General features: G+C 36.0%; 1 long non-coding RNA gene across 1 annotated transcript; it reads right to left on the minus strand.

The window, feature by feature from the left end:
- Positions 1–3,095: 3,095 nt before the first annotated feature.
- Positions 3,096–20,561, minus strand: LOC108698854. Its single transcript, XR_001932725.2, has 3 exons — positions 19,937–20,561; positions 5,671–5,784; positions 3,096–3,412 (listed from the first exon to the last, which is right to left on the minus strand). It is a non-coding gene; the product is annotated as an uncharacterized LOC108698854 (long non-coding RNA).
- Positions 20,562–24,582: the final 4,021 nt, after the last annotated feature.

Genomic DNA, 24,582 nt, shown 5'->3' on the forward strand with positions numbered 1-24,582 from the left:
TATTTGCACGTAGAGGTTCAAGCAAACATAAATATGTCATCTGCAAATTGAGTTTTTCTTTTGCTGTTTATCTTTCACTGTCATTACCTGAAATACTTCTGGTAGAAAAAAAAGAGGCAATGAAGGGTACTGGGATCTCTGATCTCTGATTATTCATGATCAGTAAAGCTTTTAAAGGGTCACAGAGGGCCCAAAACTGATTCAGTATTTGTAAGTAGTTTGCTAGATGTGTATAGAGTTTGATTATCTGTTATCTGTCTATCCTCAAGCTTTTACTGAGAGCAAGTATTGTAGAATGATTGTTATTTTGCAGATCTTAAAGGGATTCTGTCATTTTTTTATTTCTAAATTACACTGTTTACACTGCAAATAATTCACTCTACCATGTGAAATTGTATTCCTTAACCAACAAGTGTATTTTTTAGTTGTTATATTGATGTGTAGGCAGCCATTACAGGTCATTTTGCCTGATCCTGTGATTCCAGAAAGAGCCAGCACTTTAGGATGTAACTGCTTTCAGTTACGCTATTTAACTAAAGGGGTTGCAGTGGGACTAGGATTTTTACTACTGAGTGATATTCTCATAGCTCATAGCTACCAGGCAGCTGTTATCTTGTGTCAGGGAGCTGTCATCTGGTTACCTTCTGCTGGGGCGAAAGGAAGGAGGGTGATATCACTCCAAATTGTGCAACAGTGCAGCAGTAAAGAGTGAGTGAAGTTTATCAGAGCACAAGTCACACGACTGTGGGCACCTTGGAAACTGAAAACATGCATGGCCACATGTCAGATTTCAAAATGAAATACAAAATATATGTTTGCTCTTGTGAAAAACAGATTTCAGTGCAAGATTCTGTTGGAGCTGATGAGTTTATGAAAAAAACTTGTTTTCCCATGCCAGAAGTCTAAAATAAAGTTGTCTTGCACTGTTGCCTTTCCCTTCAGTGGCCTATGGTATGAATTATTCGTGGAAACCACTAATGTGCTTACAGTAGTGTCAGTGTCCTGGACATCAGGCAATTGCCACCATTATTTATGTCATAACCCCTGGTGTTTCCACTGTTTTGTGAGGTAGCTCCCATTTTTGTATATGTTTGTTTTGTTCGTTTATACGTTATTCCAGTGATTCACTCTGTGAGCTCAGATTGAGAAAATCTATTTCTGTAATGAGAATGTCACACGATTTCCATGCAGTAAGGATGTTTCCTATGAATACATCTTCATAATCATCTATATGTCATATCCATATGTAGATACACAAGAACTTTGAAATAATGTTTCACAATTGTTGCCAAATGTTTACCACCCTCTTTATTATTTATATTGTCAATTCTCTGTGTACATTTGCCTTTGTCCTGTCAATAAAGTATGCAATGCATATTTGTATATTACTGTCTCGTGTCTATGTACTGTCATTGAAAGTGATATTCACATTAACCTTTAGTGTGGAGCAGTATCTAACTGGCAGGAGCTTTATCTAACTGGCAGGAGGCAGAGCCATGCAGTGACAGCTATTTTAATTTCCTGCCTTTTTAAAGCAGTCACAATACCACTCTCCCTCCTGAAGGTTAAATTGCATCTCCAGTCAGAATTCTACTCCCTAATACAGGCAGGACATGTATGGGGCGAGCTGGGGACTTGCAAATACAAATGTAAGGTTTGATTACCTGGTGTAGTAAGATATATGATCTTATTTTACAAGTATGTCAGAGGTAGTGATGAGCAAATTTGTCCCAAAAAAATTAGCAAAACGCATTGAAGTCAATGGTCATCAAAATAATTTTGATGCACATCAATTTTAACACGAGCGACAATTTGTATACGTGCGACTATTTTGTCCAAATGCATTAAAGTCAATGGGCGTCTGTATAATTTTGACACCCGACAATTTTGATGCTCAGTGGATTTTTCGTCAGCAAATTTTCATCGCAGTCTCAAAATGTGGAAATCCGCCACAAATCCAAGCCTGGTGAATTTATTCACCCATCACTAGTCAGAGGTGCATGGGGAAGCCTTGCCCCTTTGTAAAATACTTTTGTCCTGCCTGACTGTGGTGGTGTTTGGGGTGAGCACAACTTTCCCTTTCGCGCCCTTTGTCCAAGCAAAACCTACCTACCTGCTAGTTAATTGTTTGTGTGCCCTAAAATGTTTGTACTGTGTGCGTGTTTTCATTGTGGGCCCCATATAAATGCTGTAACTTGTATGGGGCACCAAAGTTTTGCATGATGACCATGCACTCTCTAAGGGCAATGACACATGGAGGGATTAGTCGGTGTAACTTTTAAAAACTGTAATCATGGCAACTAATAATTACAGTTCCCTTTCCATATGCAAAAATATAAATCGCCACTCGCCAGGTCTAAAATACACTGTACTATTCCAGAGCCACTGTAGCTCCAAGTCTCCACAGAACTTTTTTTTTTGAGCGATACCCTGCAAAGTCTGTAACAATAGGAATGTATTGGGATCGCAGTTTGCAAAACACTCATGGTGATTTGTCGTTGCCCCAACCTATGAGATCTTGTGCAATGTCTCCTTGGTGATGACTGCAGTGGCTGGTAAGTCACCAGTACAATTTGCCATCACTGTAAGTATGATGATTAGTCACCATGATTGGAGCTTTTAAATATCGCAGAGACTAACCACCCCATGTCATTGCTCTTAGGGTATTTCAATGCAGTGTGCAAATCGCTATTTCGTATGCAATTCACCATGTTTTTTCCCCCACAATTCCAGCATAAATGCAGCTACACTTGGATTTATATGTTTAATATGTACAGTACATACTGTATATTGTACAGTATGAGTATAATATTTTGTATAGCTGTGAGGATTGTTTTTGTTGATTTTGCAAACATTTATGTATTGAAAAATAATGCATAAACCGTATATATACCGAGATATATATATATATATATATATATATATATATATATATATATATATATATATATATATATATATACAGCATATGCATTATTTTTTAATACATAAATGCATTACATATATATATATATATATATTCTTTAACAAATGTGATAGTTTAACCAAAGCTTTTTTCTTCACAGCCATAAAAAAATAGATTTTTGCCTTTCAAAAAGGTCTGATTGTTTTATTTCTTTTTTTAAGTGAATTATTAACAATAACAATGAACAATTAATTTTTCGATAAAGTTTTGTTAGAAGATGGATCTTTTCTGTCTGAGAAGTTAATCAAAGGCTTTCTTCATTTTGATGTATTTATTTTTGAGGCCTATGGTCCCAGCTTCCAGAGGAATCACCGCTCAAAGGCCCGGACGCTCTTGTCAATCTACTGGTCACTGCCATTTAACAACAAAGAGCATGAAAGTTGTCTATCAACCTTTTTGGATTAAGGCAGTTTACTTTCTCCATGGGCCTCATGAACAGTAGGGATTCTAAAAAAAAGAGAGGGAGAGAAACAGAGCAAACGATTTATTTGAACCTTTTAACTGCAAAACCCTTTATGTTTTCATTTAAGGCTTCAAGGTCAGTTTGAAGACAGTGAAACACATGCAGTATTCAATGTCAGTTTACACAACATAACTAAACAAGCTTTGAGTAAAGTGGCGAATCAAATAGGTTATGTTTTATTTAGATTTTTTCCCCACTGTACAGAAGAATAATTCATAAGAAACTGAGAAGTGATGATGTGCAAAAGTACTAAAGCCTCAACACTTTAGTATATAACAGCTGACTACTATTATAATATTATGACTTATAAAAATGCAGGGCAGTAAGACTAGGGATGCACCAAATCCATAATTTTTAAATAACAAATGCTCCATAAAAGACTACGGAATAGAATCTGGAAATAAATTGCATATTGAAAGCTAAGCAAAAGCAAGTCAGCTAAACAAGTTCAGTGTTGTCCAGTTATGTAAAGTCATATAAGTTTGGTGCAGCCCAGCACTGAGTATTTATCTCAATACAAAGCTTGCAGAAATTGTTGACCTCCCTGATGAAGGCTGAACTGAAACTGAAATGACCAACATGCTTTGACTTTGTTCTATAGTCCATACCATAAGGAGACCCAGAACATGAAAGAAGGTGATTATAAATGCTAGTTATTATACAATACTGGTGCATACTGGATTGCCATGGACATAGGTAGAAACTAAAACTGGTGGTTTCCATAAGTCTGTCATCTGTAAAGGTCAAGCAGCCATGGACCAAGGAGGAAGTTGCAATGCAGATTCAACAGACAAAGTCCATTTTGTGGTACCAGAGGGGTTAAACAGATCAGGCAATATGATGTCACAGCTCTGTGACGCATCGCACATGAACTATGGCCGCCATCATTTGAAAGCGGCTCCAAAGAAGAGAAGAGCACCAGAGGATGCTCCTCACAGTATTAAAAGTACAATATTGTATAACCAGGAAACATATATGACCCTTGAAAAGAAATTAAGTTGGGAGCAATGATAATTGTCCACTGAGTTCCCCTGGAAACAGAGCAAATTGTCATTAGGAAAGAATGTGCACAGCTCACAATTTGTCAGTGTCCTTCCACCAGGATACTTTTCAAATGGCACACAGGGTCATTTAATCATGATCCTTTATGGCAAAGGTATTTTGTCTTTAAAAAGGTATGTTGTTGCTAGTGCTGAGGGCAGGTATAGATTTGCATGTTTTTTTTTTGTTGCTTCATGAATTTTCCTGCAGTTTTGTGAATTTTTTGTATAAGTGAAACATGACAGATTTGTTCATCACTAGTTGTTGCCCGGCTTTCAGCCTTTTCAGTGTTCTTTGCATAGTTTATTATATTATATTAATATAATATATATTTTAATTAAGTGCAATGATACTGTTGGTGATGGAATTTCAGGAATGTATGACGTCATTCTTGGCACCAAATTTGAACTGGGGGTGGGTATTTAAAGCACAGTTTGCATGTATACAGTTATCGTTGAAAAAGGCCCCAATGGGGCCCAAAACGTCGGATATATGTACACAATAAAAGAACTTTGAATTTTGCACATAATGGAGTACGGATCTTTTCATTAAGATTATATGCAACACTTTGGATCCAGCACCCAGATTTGATTGAAAGATTCCGGATTGGAGGGCGGCTGCCACAAGTTGAATAAACCCACTTTTTCTTTCATCACTAAAGACCTATGAGTGCGGACTTCTTTTTGCTTTATTGATATTGATGTATGTACCGGCACCTGAGCATTCCCATAGTTCTCTGAGTGCAACTATCAAGTAGTTTTGTTTAAATATATATATATATATATATATATATATATATATAGTAATTGGATAGGGACCCGCACTCCAATGTTTCGTGAAAAAAAGGTTTTTATTTCAACTTGTGCATCCAACGTTTTGGCCCATGCCTGGGCCTTTATCAAGGATAAAGGCCCAGGCATCGTTGGATGCACAAGTTGAAATAAAAACCTTTTTTTCACGAAACATTGGAGTGCGGGTCCCTATCCAATTACTGTATGCTAAAGCTTTGACCCAGCACCCACAGTAACTCCAAGATTGGATCAGAGTGCGAGCGTTTGTCTACATATATATATATATATATATATATATATATATATATATATATATATATATATATATATATATATATATATATATAAATAAATAAAACTATTTAAAGCATGAGCTGACTTCCCCCCCTGCCAGTTCATAGATCTGATACCTGCTGGACATCTTGTCAGAGGGATGATTCCTTACACGGATTTTCCGCTGGTGAATTTTCGAGGCAGTTTTGCAAAATCATTTGCGCCCAGCGAAATGTGCTGCGAATCCATGCCTGGAAAATATATTCACCCATCACTTCTAAAAATGAATTCATTAAAATGAATGACAAAAGCCTAAAATCAACTGAAGACCCAAGCAATCAGTACTGTCTATATAATATAGATGTATTTATGCATGTATGTATGTATGTATAACTTTATTTATAAAGCTATACTAGGATACGCAGCACTGTACGATTTTATAATATAGAAAAAGTATACAAATATCCAAATCATTTTTGCAAAAGGCAAATATCAAGCAATTTTTCAAACACAATTTTTAGATATGCTCACCAAGGGGTAACAACAAATCTGTCATAGACCGAAAGAGCTAATGAGAAATGTTATTATGTTATAGAAATTATCTTATTAAGATTACGAAAAATATGGTTTGTTTCTGTTAGCATTTGTTAAAACCGAACAGCAAAACGTCTACTAATTTCACATTAAAGTTAATCCACGCTTCCAAAAATATCAACATGCAGCCATTCTTTACTGATTTCAATGTATATAAAATCAATAAAGTATAAAATGTAGGTAAAACAAAAGGCATATGCATTTTCTTTGCAGGCTGACTCTGTCTGCATCTTGCAGATATTCTCCCCCTTATCCAGTGTGCATCAGCTGTATTAAAGGTGCACTTAAACCCCCATTTTTGGTTGCAACATGGCACATTACTGCAAATCTGTATGATAATCAGTAGGGTGATATAAAGTACAGTGCAACCGTAGCACCATAGTACATTCTGAATTGCAGTGCAAATTCTTTCAGGGGATCTCAGCCTGTGCAGAATTACTTTGCAAATAAATGATCATTCCCTCATGAAACTATGTTAAAACAACTTGCAGCTGGCTAGATGTATATTGTAATAAGTTATAAAATCTTCGCTGCTTACGCCTTCCAGGATATGTCACTCTGGAAGATATCATTGATCAGTATGCAATCACTGAGTAGCTGTGTAATGTTCTGCTCCTAATAATTCTACATACAGCAGTATGAGCTCCCTGAGCATAGATGGATTCCCACCCATTGGCCTAATGACCATCATATATTGTATATCATTAGTGTACAGCATATATAAATAGGAGCTCATACAATAGAGGAAAGCAAGGCCTGAAGCAATGGAATAATACTGCAATGCATTATAAAGGAGTACAACCTTCTAGACTACATTGCAAAAAAGATAGGTCTTCAAGGTGTCAGTTTGACTAATACCTACCTATCTTCACGTGACATAAATGAATACCTCATTATTTAAACAAAAAAGTTCCCATATATATATATAATTACTTGGTAAGGACAGCACTCCGCCTTTGCAGCATTCCTCCGGTGCACGGTAATGTGTAGTATAAGCAAAAAGAAGACCAGCAACACTGAGATCTCTTGTGATATAGTCAATTTATATTGTGAAATCACATGCAAGCCGACGTGACGTTTCGGTCCACACAGGGACCTTTATCAAGGCAACCATGTTTAACCCCAAATGCATTTAAATACCAATAAAACCAAGGTCAAAGAACAGGAAGTGACATCAGCGTCATAAAAAAGCCTCATAAGAGGTATGTGTCAAGTGTCAAAATTTCAATAAAAGTGACCAAGAATCTCACAGTATAAAACGTGTGTTAAAAATTTATATCAAAAATTGTTAAAAACAATTTGTGTGTACAATATATTTGTTACAAAAAAATTGCTACTCTGTCTCAAATCGTATCTGCTGTGCAGTATGTAGCTTATATATTGCAAAAGAGTAGTGCAACCAATTTGTGTGTGTTTTATTTGTTGCAAAAAAATGCTACTCTGTGTCAAATCTTATCTACTGTGCAGAATGTGACAATTATGTTGCGAAAGCGTTGTACTATTATGTTTCAAACTTTCATATACTGTGCAGTGTGTAGTATAAAAAATCGTAAAAACAGGCAAAATGCCGTTAAAGACAAATCTAATACAATAAACAAACCGTAATCCTCAGGCCGTAAATTAAACTCATATTAATGCCTAAAGTGCATCTAATGCACCATGAATAGAAAAAACAGGAGACAACTACTAATCAGCCCTTCAGGATATACTGATACGAACACCTAAACCACAGCTAGGCATCATTATGGGCCACATACCATATATTGCAGATTAATACAAACCAAAGAAAGAGTTACTATATGGATATCATTATCTGTACGTAATCCTTTTAAATCTTATACAACTCATATGGGACAGATGTGCTTAAAGAAAACAATTCAAAGCTAGAGAACTGTTCAAGCCCTTTGGGGCAACACAATTAAGTTCATAAGTCCAAAATGCCTCCCTTTGGAGCTGCATCCGGTCTATGTCACCACCACGTGGAGGGTCTGGAATACAGTCTATAGGCATATACTTGAATGCGGAGGCTGGATGGTTTGCTTGTAGCCAATGTTGTGCCACTGGCTGCTTAGAGATATCCTGTTTGGTTTCCTTTTTAGGTTTTGGGTCAAGGGCAGCTCTAATAGTTGAACGATGCATACTAATTCTTTCCCTAAGTTGCATGTCTTCCCACAATAGAGTAGTCCACAGGGGCACTTTATTATATAGACCACATTACGTGATAAGCAGGAGAGCCTTTGTTTCATATGGTATGTTTTTCCAGTGTAGGGGTGAGAAAATCTGTCACCAACAATCAAAGAGTTACATATCGCACAGTTGCCACATTTAAATACCCCCACTTTGCCCATGCGTGTATACACTTCATATTTGCTTACCGGATCAACATAATAGTACAACTCTTTTGCAACATAATTGTCACATTCTGCACAGTAGATAAGATTTGACACAGAGTAGCATTTTTTTGCAACAAATAAAACACACATAAATTGGTTGCACTACTCTTTTGCAATATATAAGCTACATATTGCACAGCAGATACGATTTGAGACAGAGTAGCATTTTTTTTGTAACAAATATATTGTACACACAAATTGTTTTTAACAATTTTTGATATAAATTTTTAACACACGTTTTATACTGTGGGATTCTTGGTCACTTTTATTGAAATTTTAACACTTGACACATACCTCTTATGAGGCTTTTTTATGATGCTGATGTCACTTCCTGTTCTTTGACCTTGGTTTTATGGGTATTTAAATGCATTTGGGGTTAAACATGGTTGCCTTGATAAAGGTCCCTGTGTGGACCGAAACGTCACGTCGGCTTGCATGTGATTTCACAATATAAATTGACTATATCACAAGAGATCTCGGTGTTGCTGGTCTTCTTTTTGCTTATATATATATATATATATATATATATATATATATATATATATATATATATATATATATATATATATATATATATATATATATATATATATATATGGACTGTAGTATATGCATATGTTGCCCAGGTAATACAATAACACCACTTACAGTTGATTTAGAAAATAGCGCACATTGTATGGTGTTTTAACGTAGCCCTGACACTTTCTATGGAAGGCAATAATGGGCAGTACTTGAAATCCATTTATGAACAAGATATAGAGATGATAAAGATAAAAAATTGTGCTTTCTACACTAAAGCATTGTTTTACTGCAGCAGTTAAAGTTTAGCAGCAATAGCTAAATTGACACTCTTTACAATGGATAGCTGTGGGTACTTGTGGGAGAAAAATAATATTTTTCAAAAGCACAAAGCTAAAAAAACTAATAATGCCACCAATCCTCATAGTTATGGTAGAACAGGCTGTTTGGCTGATTTTCAAGAATTTACTCCCTGGTTTTGTCTTGCACTCCTAAAATATAGTCAGTATTGACAACTATAAAATATGGAGGCAAAAAGAAAGGAAGGGATTATTAACAGAAATAAAAGCTAAAATAATATGTTCAGAAGCTTGAGTTTAGAGGTTTGAGGGAAGAGAAGAATTTCAAGGTTTGAGGGACTTTAGTGGTCGTTAAATGGACACACAATTTTTAACAGTTTTTTGGGTGTACCCCCTTCATGCCACACTTTTAAATACTTTTCAAAGTAAATGCTATTTTGCAAGCTTTAGAAACAATCTAAACTATAAATGCATAGGTAAAATAGCTTCCCCTTTAAAATGTACAATGTCCTAAGGTTTGGCCACTAAGGAGGGCCTTAGTTATAGAAGAAGATACTGTATGCTGGGTCTGAGTATGACCTTTACAGTTCTTAGTTTGTTAAATTATATAAACTGAGCACACATGCTCTGGATCCATTTTGCAGTAATCCTCTAGTAAGTGGTAGGATAAACTATTTAATAGCTATTTTAGCAAGCAGCCTAAAGCTCCACTGAGGAGAATTAGTGGAATTAGGTTTCCAGGTGCACTACCGCCCAGAAGTAGGGAATAAGCATACGGACTCAAGGACTAGATAAGTACTTTCTGGGTTCCACTTAGGTAGGATTCCAAATGCTGGGGGTGACCTGTTGCAAGCTGCTCCATTTCTCATTGACTGCCCTGGGTGGATATATGTGATGTGAGTATATGCCCAGCCTCCTGCCCGGGCTCCACCGGTTAGAAAGGTGATAACCCTTATATATAGTTTGGTATCACCCTGCCTTCACTATAAGCGAGGGCCCACACTTGTGTACTGAGAGTCTTACACATAAGAATTATTAGTAATGCTCATAGTTCCGGAGTAAAGGGTCACTCCAATTTACTATAGGCTCATACATGAAAAAACTATTTTAACTATTTTTAGCACCCAAAAGTAGGCCTGTTCTTTTTAATATAAACAATTTCAAGCAAAATAATATGCACTCCATCACAATCACGATGCAAATAGTTTCCTTATATCCTGTTAGTTGTCATATTAACATTTCACATTATCAGTGATGCAGAATAGTGTTGAAATGATGAGAGTATTCAAGTTTCTTAAAGTGTGATGACATTGTTCACTGCGGCACCAATAAAACCTAAAATAGCTATTTTAATCCATAAACATTACTCTTTTATTCAGTCGCTTCTCATCCTGATTTCTACTGGGTGTTGTAATTTGGTTATTTATAGTTTCACTCCACTCTGTTTGCCTAGTTTGGTACCTGACAATCTGGGGGACATCAATTATGTAGAAATGCTGTAATTTTCCCCAATTTAAAAAGGGTACTTCACCCTTAATGGGGATCTATCGCAAAAATTTAAATTTAATATGAGCTTCATCATACTGAAATTTTCTAAATGTAATCAATTAAAAATGCTCTACCATTTCAGAAATAATTACATTCACCATCCCTCTCTCAGCATTTTCTCCTCTTCTTCTCTCTTCATTTAGGGCTATTTAGAGTTGGATGTCAGATTTTCATTGACAGTTAGCTCCAATGAATCTCTTATAGGGGAATCCCTTTCCTAGCAGATGTATAAGAGCTCACTCAAATAACTCCAGCACAAACAAAATGTAACAAAATAACTGAGTTTAAGAAACACACGCTGCAGCACTCCAATCCTGTGAAAGTGGTTTATTGTGCCAACAAACTAGGCAGCGTTTCGGGCCGATGTTCTTTCTCAAGCCTTCAGGTTGGCCCGAACGTTGCCTTGTTTGTTGGCACAATAAACCTCTTTCATAGGATTCGGAGTGCTTCAGCATGTGTTTCTTGGAGTTATACATGGGTCCCTGGCAAGGGGACCAGCAGCTTGCACCCAACGCTACAACAAGCGGTGAGTAATAGTTGAGCATCGCCTGCATTTGATTGTACGTAATTAACTGACTTTGCCACAAACCCTGCATGTTGGAAACAGGATTTCTGCTGATTTTAAGAGTGAGCTCTAATACATCTTCTAGGCAAAATGATTTTTATGGTATAGTTTTTATTACTATAGATTGCACATAATTCATTTTACTATTTAAAATGTTATTTTTTAACCAATAAATTTTTTTTTTTTAGTTGTACTATTGGTTGTAGGCAGCTATCCCTGGTCATGTGCTTTCAGAAAGATCCAGCACTTCATAATGAAACTGCTTTCAGATATGCTATTATTTCTCTTGCTTAATGTAACTGAAGGAGTCGTGACTTGGGTTAGTCAGAATTGAATTTTTACTGCTGTTCTTATATCTACCACTAGGTTGGGGAATTTTTAGCAATGTAGGTTTCAGTAAGCTGTTATCTGGTTACATTCCCATTGTTCTGCTGATGGGCTGCTTAGGGGGAATGGAGGGGGTGGTATCACTCTAATGTACAGTGCAGTAAACAGCGACTGAAGTTTATCAGAGCACAAGTCACATGTGTGGAGGTACTTGGGAAACTGAAAACATGTCTAGCTTCATGTCAGATTTCAAAACTAAATATTAAAAGATCTACTTGCTCTTTTGAAAAATAGATTTCAATGCAGGATTCTGCTGGAGGAGCACTATTTTCTGACGCATTTTGTAAAAACATGATTTCCTAAGTCAGAATTAGTTCAACTGTCATTCATCCCAACACCTGCATGAAAACAGAATGAAGAGAAACAAGTGCTGAGAGGAAGAGCGTGAAGAGTAACTTGAATGTTTAATTGGTTTTAGTAGAAAATTTCTTATTTTAGTATGATGAAACTTATATTAAATCTTTCATTTTTGCTATAGTGCCCCTTTAAATTAGCTTTTAATGTGATGTAGACAGTTATATTGTGAGATAACCTGCACTTTTTTTGTGGTTTTTGAACTCTCCAGTTTGTAAGCTATCTGGTGGCTAAGGATCAATTTACCCTAGCAACCAGGCAGTGGTTCCAATGAGAGAGAGAGAAATGAATAGGAAACATAAGAAACATTAAAATTGAGGTCAGTGACACCCATTTGAGAGTTGGAAAGAGGCATAAGAGAAAGGCAAATAAGTCAAAAACTACATAAATGAAGACCAGTCGAAAAGTTTCTAAGAAAATTACATTCTTTAACAAATCAAAAGTTAACTTCAAGGTGAACTATTTTTTAAATACACAGTGCAAGCAAAGTTGGTTGCTCTTGATTCTGTCTTTATTTGATAATGCTTTAATCATGTTATACTTCAGACTTGTTGAAAAAATGGTTTGAAGCATTTAATATAGATCCTGACTTTTTAAAAGGATAAGCTTTCTATTGTCATTTGATTCTTACCATTTACAGAATCTCGTTAGATACCTGAACCATGACACAATAAGGCCAATTTACTAACATAGGTACTAAATTGCACTAGTGCAGTTATTAACCAACCATTAGTTTATGTTGGTCTTCTGGAAAGTGACAAATAATTGCTGATTGCTTGCTATGAGTCACCTGTTTATGAGTCAGTAGTTTATACAAAATATACAGTATTACCGATATGGACCTGTTATCCAGAATGCTCTGGACCTGGGTTTTCTGGATAAGGGATATTTCTGTAATTTGAATCTCCATACTTTAAGTCTACTTAAAGGGATTCTGTCATGATTTTTATGATGTAGTTTTTATTTCTAAATTACACTGTTTACACTGCAAATAATTCACACTACCTTATAAAATGTATTCCTGTTAAATTATTAGTTGTAATATTGTTGTGTAGGCAGCCATCTCAGGTCATTTTGCCTGGTCATGTGCTTTCATAAAAAGCCAGCACTGTAGGATGGAACTGCTTTCTGGCAGGCTGTTGTTTCTCCGTCTCAATGTAACTGAATGTGTCACAGTGGGAGCTGGGTTTTACCATTGAGTGATCTACCGGGCAGCTGTTATCTTGTGTTAGGGAGCTATCTAGTTACCTTCCCATTGTTATGCTGATGGGCTTTTGGGGGGGAAAGGGAGGGGTGATATCACTCCAAATTACAGTACAGCAGTAAAGAGTGTAAAGTTTATCAGAGCACAAGTCACATGACTAGGGGCAGCTTGGAAACTGACAATATGTCTAGTCCCATGTCAGATTTCAAAATTGAATATGAAAAATCAGTTTGCTCTTTTAGAGCACTTTTAACTAAAAAAAAACATTTTTCCCATGACAGTATCCCTTTAAAAAAATAAACCATATAGGATTGTTTTGTCTCCAATGAGGATTAATTTTATCTTAGCTGGAATCACATACATGGTATTATTGTGTTATAGAGAAAAAGGAAATGGAAGATGGCCTTTGAGAAATTCTGAGGTTTCTAGATAACTGATCCCATACTTTTACTAAAAACCTTCACATATATTTATGTCTGTAACTAGTGAATCTTGTCAGAGTTTCCTCACCCAATCAGTTTATGGTAATATAAACTGTATAATATAAATAGCATGCAAAATATCAAATGCAAACTGAATATGTATCATCATGTGATACTGCCACACCCTCTTTGAGTTTTGTGAGATGAGAAATTTAAGCAGAAATAAATATTTTTTTTTTTTTAATCTCTGGGCAAGAAAACATGTTTATTCTGAGATTCAGTTGTCACTTTTCAAGTTCTGATTTCGAAAAAGAACAAAAAATGTATGTCAACATGATTAAATCTGACATTGATTTTAATCCGTAGAGCTGTGGGAAAATAGGAAAGTCTGGCAGAAATACATATATTTCGTTAGACTTTGACTTCGGGATATGTCAGTTATACTGTAGCTCACATCCAAACAAAATTTGGAAAAATACATCTTGAGTCTGACCATCACTTAGAAAACCTGCCTGTAGACACAAGTCAAACAAAATTGACAAGTTTTTTGTGCCTTGATTTGTTTGTTACTGGGACACAATACAGATTCTCCACACAAAAAAGTTCAAGATTGTCATAAAATAGTGTTTTGAAATGATCTAATTTCTCAACCTGATAATAATATTTGGAAATATGTGCCCTGCGAACCAGCCTGTTTCTCATCCTGCATACTTCTTCCAAGGCCTTTGTTAATTTTTCCCTTCAAAATTTTAGATAATTCAATGTCAGCCGCTGACAAGTCAATACATCTTTGATGCTTGGCAGCATATTATCAGACCATCAGATTAATTACTTGGCAAACTGTCCTGTAAAATATGATGGTAAAAAGTAGAAATAAAGATTAGGCCAGTCCAATTTCTTACTGAAAAAAATGCTTTACTTTGATATATTGCTTGTAAAGGAATAAGTTCAATGCATTGAACATCTTTTTTTTTCTTCTTTTATTTAAAGGCTAAAAATAAAGATTTTATTTTCGCATGAGAATTTTGTTCTAAAAGTTTCAATAATTAGATTAGTGCTGAAAAAATAATTTTTTTGAAACATGGCAAATTCTTTTAGTGGCATGAGGGCATCTACACCCTCTCTCCCCACCCCCACCCCCACCCCTCTCTCTCTCTCTCTCTCTCTCTCTCTCTCTCTCTCTCTCTATATACACACAAACTTTCAGGCAGCCGCACTCTGATCCGGATTTGCAATGTATTTGTGGGTGCAGGTTCAAAAAGGTTGTACTTAATTTGTCATACAGAACCGCACTCCAAAGTCTCTTTAGTGAGTCAAATCACCTTTATTAGCATGCTAATAAAGGTGATTTGACTCACTAAAGTGATGTGCAGGTCCGGCGGGTTAGGCCAACTTCCACACACTGTTTGTGACCTTACTGCCACTATTTATAGGTGTGCATATGCCCCGCCCCCTTTTGTGACTTCAGAGATGGACAGGTTGGTCGAGGATCTATAAATAGAAGTGCAGTAGGGTTCAAGTGTGGGTTCGGGTCAGCTGTGGGTCGACCATCACTTATGTACAGTATATATGTATGTATATATAAAATTACATTTTCAGAATATTACCATTATGTAATATTGCCATTAACAACTAGAATGACATGATAAAGATCAGTGTATATTAAGTGTAACATGGCCTTAGAAAGGTATTATCCTCACTAGCCCTCTTCCAGCATAAGCCATTTACAATATTAGCCATTTTTAAAATAAATATGAGGTTTCTCTTTGATTTCTATCTTATTATTCTAACATCTATGTGAACAAGGGATTCAACTGCTTCTTCTCTGTAAAACTTGATGTGACCTAAAACCCTATGTAGAACAGTTTTGTCTGTCGGTCGGAGCTACGTCAATTAAAGCGTGCAACCTGTACGTAAATCAAATTTTTAAAAGAAAATTATTTCGTGCCCTTTGTATGAGACTAAGAAGTACATTTGGATATGAGTAAGACACTTCAATTCTTCCTTTGTAAGTTTGAAAACCACAATTTATCACCCAGCTCTGAAGTATTCAATTAGAAGAAATGTTAATTGCATTCATTCATTAACAATTCATTTAGGATCTTCATTAAAAGCAGCAGGACTGTAACTAGCCAGGTGATTTGGAAGGCAGGAATTCTTGTTCAAACGCTACTTTGATTTGGTTTCTGGGCCATTGGAGTATGATCATCCTGGAGGTGACACTTTCACTCTCTGCAGGAATGATACAGTCTAAATATCTTTTATCTCAAGTGCAAATCCTTGCAGTCACATTTTAAATTTGTTCATATTTCACTTTTTGCCTCCGCTGGAAGCCTTTGCCCACCAGCTATTGCATATAAATTTTAATGCATTTTAGTACTTTCTTCACTTTTTTCCATTGTAGAAGTAAGAAGAAGGGCTGCTGGGTAAATCAACGAGTTCCACAATTAGTTCTACACTATTAAATGATATGTTCTTCCTCTGCCATAAAATACACAGATGAATGTTTAGGTATTATTTTATACTATAGATTTATAACCAGCTGTTTAATTTCAAGGAAGACAATTAAAATCTCTTTACTTTAAAGATGTTCTTGTGTTATTTTTAAGAAACTTAACTCAATGAATCTGAATTGGTGGTTAGTCCTTTGGATATAGACAAAGTTCAAACCAAGATCATTTAACACTTCTGTTCTTTCCAATATTAGCTAATAGTCTTTTAAAAAAGGATGAGAATAATTATTACACATGAGAATCTGGTTAGTCCATGCACATGATTGATTAATATCAGTGTATGTTCAGTCTAACATGGGGCTAGAGAGGTATTAACTTTAATAAACCTTTTCGCACATAAGAACATTTTCAATATTATCTATTTCAAAATCAATCTGGTTGGTCCATGCACAACATGGAAGAAAAGGGGAAAAAGAGGAGAAATGTGAATTCTCGTTTATCCAGGTCATTATATACAGTATCTAGTAGAATTAAGTCAAAGGCAATTTCGTGAAATTGGCAGAAAAACCCAAAATGCTTGGATTATAGTACAAAACCCTGCACAGACCATAATATCTTCAAATTGCAAAAAGGACCTCTGCCATTGACTTCTACAGGACCTCGACAAGATGGAGTATTTTCGGATTCTGACTTTTTGCATCCTCGGGGTATAATAATACTTGAAAAATTCAAGTTTTTTACACTAAAATTCAGATTTTTAGTAAAAATTTTTTTCAAGTTTTTAGTATTTGGAAAACTCAAGTTTTGATAAATCTGCTCCATAATGTATATGGAAACAGTGGTGTAACTACAGTATGTGTTAAGCAAATTCCAAAAATGAGAGGGGGGCAGGGGATAGGGGCCCAATAAGAACCATCCCAACATCTGAAAGAACAACACCATTAATAACAGAATTAATATAAAAAATAACTTGTGGAACATAACATAAGACAAATATTACTTAATACATGGCTTTGGTCCTTTTTATGGATATTATGGAGCTTATAATTATTCCAAACTTGACCTAAAATAGTTCAGTTGATAAAAGAACTTGGCATTTCAAGTTTGAAACATTTGGGAGAATCTTTAATTTATACCTATCTATTCAGCTTTGGACTGGGCCAGTGTGGCACCAGAGAAAACCCAGTTGACCCAAAAGACCTTGTGAGTCCAGCTACCCCAAACCTGCAAAGAGATATGATTGCAGACGCCACAGGCAGTTACAAGAAAACTAGTGGTGCAAGTTGGAAGTACACATTGGGAGGGCAGTGGTGCGGATCAGAATAGGGTGCCAGTGTTGGGGACTTCCATGGCTGGGGTGGAAGGCCCTTGAGGTGGCAACACCGGATGTCCCTGAACACCCCAATCAGACACAATCTATTTCTGATTGCTACATCTTTTGTATGTGATGCTTTACTTTATCAGTTCTATTTTGCAGACTGGATAATAATAGAAGATTGTTGCAAACAGTCTGCTCTGCTTTTCTGGTCTTAATATACATAGGAAGGGTATCTGTTTATAGCTGTGTAGCTTTATTTCTCATGGGATAGGATGTTGATCCTCTATAATATAAATTAACCAGTTTTTTATACTGTATAATTGTGTATTTTGTGCTGGAATCATATTCAGTCAAAGGATCATTATTTGTCTGTGAAATTTAGACTGTCTTTACATATGGTTAATTATAATTTATCTGACCCAGGTGTATGTTTAAATATTCTCATCTGACACATTATATATTGGTATAGTTAACTGATCAAAGTTAATTATTTAAGCTTTCTGCTTTGTTGTCTGCTTCTACAGTGAAGACCAACATGGCAGTATAAAATGAATTAACAACTTTGTTGATGTGCAGAGGAACACACAAATAAAACTACACTCTCATTCTTCTCTCATCTTAACTGTGCACTTTCTTTTAATAGTACCTACAGTATGTACCATTGGCAAATAAGTACTACTATTTCTGAAGCTTCTGTGAATTCTGCACAAGCATTTATATTTTAGATATGACCGCAGACCCTTGTCTATTCCTTCAATTTCTATAAATCATTTGACTTACTCTTCCAGGAATATCAGCTCAGTTTTGGGACATTTGTGTCAGCTACAAAAAGGATGGATAATAAAAAATGAATAATTCAATTTTAACTTGTATTTCACTGGTAATTTCAAGTACATATGCTTATATAAAGGAGAACAAGATCTTGCAGCAAGTTTCCTGCAGGTACATAACACTCTGCCCACTGTTCTTAAAATTGTATCTACTCTACCTTCCATTAAGCAAGGTGAGAAACTTGCCTCAGGCAGCAGTAAGTGTCCAGTTACCAGGGGCAGCAAAAAGCCGCCTTCTGCAACTTTAAGAACCGAATTTCCATTTTGTAAAAAGGAAATTTAGCTCCACTAGTGCAGAGAGCAATATAAAGCTCATTGCATTAGCGATGCAGCCCCTTTTGGCCAAGCTCTGATTATAACGTTTTAAGTGCGGAGGGAGGGGGGCTGCTGTCTCGGGCAGCAGGAGGTGTAGGATCGCTCCTGGGTGGTGATGGGCGAATCTGTGTCATTTCACTTTACAGAAAAATTTGCGAATCTACCACAAAATTCGCAAAATCGCATTGAAGTCAATGGGTGTCAAAATAATTTTGATGCGCACGACTATTTGGTCCAAATACATAAAAGTCAATGGGCATCCGAATCATTTTGATGTGCACCAATTTTTATGTGCGTGTCAATTTTGACGTGCAACTATTTTTTTTTTGACATGGCGGATCTTTCGCCAGCGAATTGTCGCCGCAGATTTACAAATTAATTCGCTTGCAGCGAAGCATAGAAATTCGCCACAAATTCATGCCTTGCGAATTTATTCACCCATCGCTACTCCTGGGTACTAAACATTACATTATAGGGGCACTGTCAAAAACCTTGATGATAGCAATTCTGTTATAGCGGTTGCTTTATCTTGACCAACTTCTTTAGTTACCCAGTCAAAGAATTCCAGCAAATTAGATGACCACCGAATAGTAGATCTAGCCGCCTTGAAGCCAACAAGTTGTTTAGTCTCTAAACCTTCTGTTCATCATTCTCATTATCAAAATTTCACATAAATATAAGTGATTCCATTACTTTTCATACTACTGATATGAGAATTATAGATCTCTAATTGCTATTATCAAACCTGCTGCCCTTCTAGAAAAGTGGTATGACTTCAGGTTAGTTAAGTTAACCACTTCTCCCAACAGTAACACAGATAGAGTTTAGTCAGTAGCAGTTTGGATTTCTGGAGAACTATTAGAAATCAAACCAGCAGTGCATGTGCCTGTCATTCAAAGCCCCCTACATTTAACCGACAGTTTTTCTTAAATATTTGTGACCAACCAGATATTTGAAACAATGCAAACATGTACAAAAAAAGGGGGATTGTGGGTGCACACCTGAGGCCAATTTCAAAATATCTAAAGCCCTGTCTTAGTAATTCAAGTAAATATGCAAGTGCATGTAATTTTAAAACAGGGTTTTTTTTGTTTCAAAGTTATGATCATAAAATTGATAAGCCACCCTACCACGTCAAGGTAAATCCCACACAGTGGTCCCTAACTTGTTTACCTCTAATAATAGTAAAATATGTATTTTACCTCTCTGCTTAATAGAATTACTTTGTATGAACATCTCCTGTTCCTTGGTTTCAAACTGTGAGCTAAATCCTCCCCCACCAATTGCTGATGTGGCTTTTAAGAGGGAGAGACTGTCCAAACCAACGCCCATTTTTGAAAAAATGTGATAATAGGGTGTGATTAAAAACAAAGTGGTACGATAGGTGCAGTTACACATTGGTGTGTATTTGTGGAGTGTGGGAGTGTGTATAGTGGTGAAAGGGGAATGTGTGTGTGTATGTGTTTGTGGAATCATTATGGGTTGTATATAGTGTGGATGTATGTGAAAGGGAAACTAAATGAGGAATCATGATGGAAGTAATGTGTGTGTCTGTGCAGAAGTGTCTCATGGGACGTTGTTTTTTTCATGGCTAGATCCTCCCATGCCGCTAGCATTTGCGGTTTTTAAGAGAGAGAGATTGCACAAACCAAGGCACAATTTTAAAAGGACAATAGGACCACCAAAAATCTAAAGGGTGGAGATGAGGGTGCAACAAACCACATAAAGCTTAGCCACAGCTTCCAACAAATACAAATACAAAAAAAGGGGGATTGTGGGTGCACACCTGAGGCCAATTTCAAAATATCTAAAGCCCTGTCTAAGTAATTCAAGTAAATATGCAAGAACATGTAATTTTAAAACAGGGTTTTTTTGTTACAAAGTTATGATCATAAAATTGATAAGCCACCATACAATGTCAAGGTAAATCCCACACGGTGGTCCCTAACTTCTTTACCTCTAATCATAATAAAATAGGTATTTTACCTCTCTGCTTAATAGCATTACTTTGTATGAACATCTCCTGTGCCTTGGTTTCAAACTGTGAGCTAAATCCTCCCCCACCAACTGCTGATGCGGCTTTTAAGAGGGAGAGACTGACCAAACCAACGCCCATTTTTGAAAAAATGTAGAATGTGATTAAAAACAAAGTGGGATGATATGTGCAGTTACACATTGTTGTGTATGTGTGTATGCAAACATGCCCTAACTTTATCCAAACTTACATCATATATAAAAAGTATAAAAGATATAAAAAGTATAAAAAAAAGACATAAAAGTAAAAATAAATGTTTTAAAGTGCTTTTTAAACATACATTTACTATTTGTATGATGCTGTTTAAATAAAATTACTGGAGGACATATTTAAATGGGACAACTCATATTAATACATTGAATTAATCAAAGAATCTGACTGGATAGTCTTGAGAATGCCTTTCCCTAAAGGAGAAGGACAAAAACTTTAAATAATTTTGTTCACTGTGGCTCCAAGTGAAATAGCTGTTGAGTTCTAAACGTTCAATTACAGATTCATCTCCTGTGCCCACAAGGGGCTACCATCTATAACTCGTGTTGAAATACCGAATCTGTAAAAATTTTAAATTTTGATTTCAAAAGGATGGGGCTCATTTAGGTGTCATAACTGTGCAATTGTTTAAATGTTAAGCACTGTATGTTGTAAATGTTCATCTGGTGTAATGATATAGGTGCATAAGAAAGATTTCTACGTAAAAAATAGGTAGAAAAAAGTGTTAAATATTCAGTGTTCTTAACCCACACAGAATTTGAAATTCTAAAGCTGTATGTGCCCTGAAACCAGACTGTTTTCATTGGTTTTAACAGTTCATTTGGCTTTCAGTATTCATTTGAGAGTGCATGGACAATTTTCATTAACCCAGCACAGACAAATATATTTTTATAAAATTTGCTAATATGCTCAGTCCATTGTCTGTAAAATAGCAAAAATAAAATGCATCTCTGAAAGCATATATAACATTTTTCTATGAAATCCATTAATGATTAAAATGAACTCAGTATAACCTACATTCATATTTCTGGGTTTTTTTCTAAATGATTGGATAGGTTTTAAATTGTCAGTTAATTGTTAAAGATTGTATTTAAATTACTATACATTTTGTGATTCTTCATAGGTCCTTTATTAACCCTTTAAATGCCAGAAGAATTTTGCATTTCATTTGCACACAGTGCCAGACGTTTTTTGGACATTTTGTACGGTGTTTTTTTCTGGAGAACCTGAGCTTTCGAAAAGTTTATTTCACTTCTGGAACTAGTTCTAAATACCAAAAAAAAAACAAAAAACATTTTTTACAATATAGGGATTTACTGTAGCTGGTTTGAAAGTCACCTTAGCTTCTAATTTTTGGCATCTTATCTCCAACGTACTGTAGGTACTGTACCAAGAACAACATCCTAAATATGAATGCCAGGGGTCCACTGAACAGTGTGATGCCCAATATACATACATTTACCAAACTATGTGGTGTAAAGAGGCACCCTAATGGATAGATAGAAGATAAAATTTCCATGTGAATGAAAAATGAAAAATGAGTAACATAGAAGAGTGCGGTTAACAAAAATGTCTGGCATTTAGAGACCCCAAAATGAAGTTAGTGCATACAAATTGTCCTGGAGGTCACTTGAAAGATCAACACATTTACTGCATTTTTTGCAGGATAAAAACACAAAAAGATGCTTTCTAGCATACCACATAGCATTAGGCACCAAGAGAAAGCATCCTAACGATGAACGCCAGGGGTCTACTGAACAGTTCAATGCCCAATATACATAGATTTACCAAACTATGTGGCATACAGAGGCACCCTAATGGATATATAGCAGATAAAATTGTCATGTGCAAAAACAAGTACGTAACAAAGAACAGTGCGGAATACAATAAAATAATTAAAATCCAATAAAACCACTAAAAATCAATGGGTTTTTTTGTAATGTGTGTAATCAGCAGTCAGAATCCCAATAAAATGGCTAAAAATTTGTGATGGCCGGAAAATAAATTCGTGCAAAAATTCAAAATATATTTGACGCTGGTGATAATTCCTTCGCTGGCGACAATTTCGACGCAAGCGACAATTCTAGGTGACCCTTGACTTTAACGGGCGTCAGAATTGTCTCCAGCGTCAGAATTGTCGCCCGCGTCGGAATTGTTGCTGCATCAAAAATATTTGGACGCTAGCGTCAAAATTTGCGTTTCGCGATTTTTCGGCGAAACAGGAGAAATTCGGCCATCACTACTAAAAATGCAATAAAATGGCTAAAATGCACCAACATTGTAATACAGTCACCAAAATAACATTCAAAATGTATTGCACAGTAAATTTAGCAAATATACTATTTGCAATGGCAAAAAAACAGACGATTCAATAAAAAAGCCACACAATCATGTAAGTGTACACGTGTGTGTGCACACTTGGCAGTTTACGTGTTATATGCATGTGTGTGTGCATATATGTGTGAGTGCTGTGAATGTGTGAAACCCCTGATCCCCAAAAAAGGTATGTATGTGCAAATGTAAATAGAAGTGTACTGTGTCTGCAGGATCCGGTGGGGGTCGGCGCAGGGGGTCCAGGAAGTGAGGGCAGCAGCAGGACATGTCGTTTCCATATGCATGCTGCTGCCTTTGGCCCCTGGCCGATCGTGCACTAGGGACAATTGTTCCCCCGCTCTGCTTGTTGCCTAGGGGCTGGGGAACGAGTGGTGATAGAGGGAACAGCTTTACAATCTGCTCTCCAATGCAACAGATCATAGAGTCTATGATGTGTGGCACTTAAAGGGTTAAATGTGTTTGTTTATGAAAGTGTTTTTGTCTGGTTTAAGTCCCCCTGACACTCCAAAACTGCAATACATAAAAGTCATATATACATAATGGGGCAGATTTATCAAGGGTCGAATTTCGAAGTGCAAAAAACTTCGAAATTCGACCATCGAATAGGCTAGTTCAACATTCGAAGTCAAATTCGTAGGATTTTTAATAGGGTACAATCGTACTACGATCATACTTCGAATTGAATGATTCGAACGATTTAATCGGACGATCATGCGATTTCACTTTGACTTCTAAAAACTTAGCCAAATGTTGGCTATATGTTCTAGGAGGTCCTCATAGGCTAACATAGCAATTTTGCAGGTTTAAGGTGGCGAAGTGGCGAAGTCGAAGTTTTTTGAAGAGACTACTTTGATTATCGAATGGTCGAATAGTTGAAGCATTTTCACTTCGAATCAAAGTCGAAGTCTAATTTGTCAAAAATTACTTCAAAATTTGAAGTTTTTCTATTCAAATATTCATTTCGAATTCACTGCAATCTTAGTAAATATGTCTTTGTTAGTGATTGTTGGTGAAATTGCTGGAAATGGCCACTTATTATCAAAAATGTCCAATGAAGCAAAATAAAAATAAAAAACAGATCTTCTATTGTCTTACACATGAGCCTGCCCTAAAACAAATGTGGCTTGACCTTCAAATGGTTAAAAAAAGTATAAACAACATATATTTAACAGTTTCAACTTGTAAACATAATCCCACATTAAAATATAAAAAAACACCAGCGTTTTGTCTTTTTTTATGAATTTTTTTGGCATACAGGATATGATGTCACTGACTTAATAATGTTGAGGATGTAGCTTCATCTTATAAATTCAGTAGTTATAACCTGGTGAAAAGGACTCTGGAGAAAAGGGAACGTTTGCACTTTGATTAATTTGCGGAGTAACGATCGTTCGTCTGAGCGAAAATTCGCCTGGCGAAAGGGAGCAAAACTTCTCTAGAGCTGAGCTTTTTCTCTAGTGAATTGTCCGTTTCACCTTTTAGTAAATT

This window comes from Xenopus laevis, chromosome 1L (assembly GCF_017654675.1).
Source record: "Xenopus laevis strain J_2021 chromosome 1L, Xenopus_laevis_v10.1, whole genome shotgun sequence".
NCBI classification, from domain to species: Eukaryota; Metazoa; Chordata; class Amphibia; order Anura; family Pipidae; genus Xenopus; species Xenopus laevis.